The sequence below is a fragment of the Asparagus officinalis genome, chromosome 7 (assembly GCF_001876935.1).
Source record: "Asparagus officinalis chromosome 7, Aspof.V1, whole genome shotgun sequence".
Lineage (NCBI taxonomy): Eukaryota > Viridiplantae > Streptophyta > Magnoliopsida > Asparagales > Asparagaceae > Asparagus > Asparagus officinalis.
Genome location: NC_033800.1, coordinates 7,781,970 through 7,785,475, shown reverse-complemented (window position 1 = coordinate 7,785,475; position 3,506 = coordinate 7,781,970). Strand labels below are relative to the sequence as shown.

Sequence of the window (3,506 nt, the reverse complement as noted above, 5' to 3'; positions counted from 1 at the left end):
TTTGGTTCAAAACAAGAAAATAGCTCATAACTTTATAGAAAATAACAAGATTTGGTAGGTTTTTAATTAAATATGGTATGTGTCAGGTTTCTGGTGATTTCCTCTCATTTTGAGAGGAAATTATTTTTTGTAAAATTTGGTAGGTTTTTATAATTTAAAGAAAATATTTCTGTAAATTTTTTGTTGAACCAAACACAATTTACAGAAATCTCTGGAAAATTTTTAATTACAAATTTGCCATTGTCAGATGTTTTGAGAAAAGTTTTCTCAAAAAATGTGCAACCAAACAGCCCCTTATACTAAACTTCCCTGCACTATTGGAAATTCTCGTCGATAGCGTTACTGGATAGATTATCTAAACTATAATACGGAGGTTATATTTGATTTTATGGGATAACAACATTATCCAAGAGTTGGTCTCACATGACAATTTTACCAGTCATGATACTTAAATGAGATAAGTTCGTTTAAGAATTTGGGGGGGGGGGGGGGGGCATCGTGCGAAACCCATAAAGTTCAGGGGATTTTTGTGAAAGTTAACTTTAATTAATCATGCCAGTGATTTTTTTAGTAACCTATTCATGTTAGGAACCGGAGGGGCCAATTAGTCATTTTCACTCATTACGAATCATACCACATCATTCCCTCCACAACCATAAAGAAAAGGAAACCAATAATTCCTTCTCTCTCTCTCTCTCTCTCTCTCTCTCTGGTCTCAAACCCTACTCCTCATTTATTTTTGCTTCAATCTTAAGCCTGTCCTTTATTAACCCCTTAAACTCATCATAAATATTCACACATGCGATGCGACCTTAAGGCAAAGCCCGAGACGTCATGGCCTTCCGGTTGCAAGTCCGCCATCGGCTGCGTCATCCCCTGTCCCGGTCAGGGCAACCTACGTCAACCTCTACAAGTGGCCGGAGTCTGACGCGGAGTTCGTGAAATCGGTGATCAGAGACAGGAACCCCAGAAAGCTGGGCCCGAGCCCTCGGGTCGTCGACAGTTACTCATGCAGACAGATGTACCTGAGGAGCTACACTTTTTCGAAGAAAGAGAGCGTGAACGAGAAAACGGCCAAGTGCTTCGGAAGAGTTAAGGAGAGGGCTGCTGAATTTTCCTTCATTAATCATCAGAAGAGGGAGAGTAGCTCAGCTGCTAGCGTTTCGAGTTTTGATGGAGGTGCTACGAAGAAGAAGAAAGACGAGAAGATGAAGAGGAGGAAGAAGAAGAAGAAGAAGAAGAAAGGGTGTGTTTCTGCGATTCGTTCGATCTTTCGTCGGTTGCTTTTGTGCACTACGAGCGTTGATGTTGTTGATCGCCGTTCGCATGCTTGAATTGTTTCGTCTCCGGTGGTATAAATTTTGCATGGGTTTTTTCTTTTTAATTTGACTGGTTTTTACCTTTGTAAAAGGAATTTATATTGCTTTTTTATCTTCACTTCTGTAAATCTCAAGGTTTTAACAGTTTAATGGCGGGTGATTAGAATAGAAGTTTCAGTGAGTAATTTGAGTAGTCTGCTTTACTACTGTTGATCTTTTATGTTGTTTTCTCCCCCTCCTTCTAGTGGTTTTTTTTTTTGAAGGTATATAATTAATTTCTATGCTTATATATGTGAGATGATATACTGGAAAGGAAATTTAAGAGAGTAGATGATGGTTAATGTTGATAGTACTCAAGATGAGGAAGATGCATGCGGATCTAAGTTTAAATTTTGTACTTTTAAATGGAAAATTCATACCATTTATGTGATATAATATGCACGCCGTTTAGGAACAAAATTCCCAATGATTTTGATGTATCAAGGAGTAAAAAATTGTTTGATTTAACAAAAAATTTAAGCGTTGATTTTAACAACGCTATATACATGGTTAAAAGACTTGTAATCATCCAAGAATTTATGTCTAGAAAGTTGACTTGTATAAAATTTATATTCTAAGTTTCGTCAATTAGTACATCTATGTACTAGTTTAGTTTGTTGTGTTAGTTTATGCATTAGTTTACTAAAACTTATATCTCTAGATTGTGAGCAAGAAATATAAATATGTAAACAGATGTACCAAGAGAAAATGAAGTCTACCATATGTGGGACTAATAGGACCTATTCAGAGTCTACCTAAGTAATAATGTTAAATGGCCTAATTTTGGAATAAACCTCTATTATATATACAAAGATTTGATTGATTTCTAAACATAAGGCACCTTAAAAGTTTTCCCTTCCCTGTATTATTTGGGAACAAAGAAGAACATATTCTTTCAAATATTTGATACCTATAATTTTTTATGTTGTCTAACCAAATGAAAATAGAAGAAGGAATAAAAAATTTTAAGACCCCCCCCTTTTGCTATTTCCAAAAAGTTCGACCTTTAAAATCCTAATCGAATAAATATTTGACTGAGGTAAGACTAATTAGGAGTCAGATTAATTTGATTCAATCAATTAGTTGGTAGATTAGTTTGCGTTTATTGATTGAACCAAATCAATTTAAATCCTAACTGATCTCCAATTAGATCAGTTAGGGGATTAATGCGAATCAGGGGGCTCATTTGCTATTCATATTTCTCTATCTCTCTCATCTCCAGACAAATGTTTGTGAACACTTGTTAGAAAAACATAAAAAATCAACCATTTATTAAGGAAAGCTATATGGTTATAGCGAGATTTATTACGATCGAATTGCTCTATGTGAACTAAAAGCATGTTTAGAAAGTGACTTATAACAACTTAGGTATGCTTTTCTTTATAAGGGTACAACCGTACAAGATCATGTTTGGTAAATTATGCTTATTTATTTATTTTTTCCCTTATAAGCTGGAAACAAATAAGTTAGGTGTTTACCAACCTTTTTTTTTCAGCACTTGTAAATAATTTTACTTATTGGTGTTATAAGATATTACTTTTCTCTCAATCAAAATAATTAAGCATGAGAAGTAACTTGTAAGTTTTCATAAAAATAAGCGAAACGCGCCCAAGACAAATGCTTAATTTTTTTAAGAAAAGGAAATATTGTATTTATGTTTTAAAAATAATAAAAGTGATGAAGCCCATTTTGCTCAAAGCATGCCTCACAGTGTGTTTGGGCCAAAATACAAAAATATTAAGTCAGCCCACAAACCATAGCCCGGGCTACGGATGCTACAAATCCTAGGAATTGAGCGCTGGAAAGGAAACGAATCGAATAAAACGGAATAATGAGGTGTTCAAATTTGTACTCGTTTAAATCTATGAATTCGAACAGAAATATATATTTTATAAATATTCACAAATAATTTTTCAAAATATTAAAATATATTAATTTGATTGATAATTTATAGTTTGTAGTTTACGGGTGTTAAATTGTTTAATTACAGGAAGATACGTTATTTGGTTAAGTAATAAATGATTTCTCTTTTATAAAGTATTGATATCGATATTTTAAGGCTAAGTATCAGAGATCCCTTAAGTTTGAAGGATTATCAGGTAATCCGATAACCATCCCCCCACCCCACCCCCCCAAAAAAAGGAGTTA

General features: G+C 34.0%; 1 pseudogene; it reads left to right on the top strand.

The window, feature by feature from the left end:
* On the top strand, positions 502-1,509 carry LOC109848865 (annotated as a pseudogene).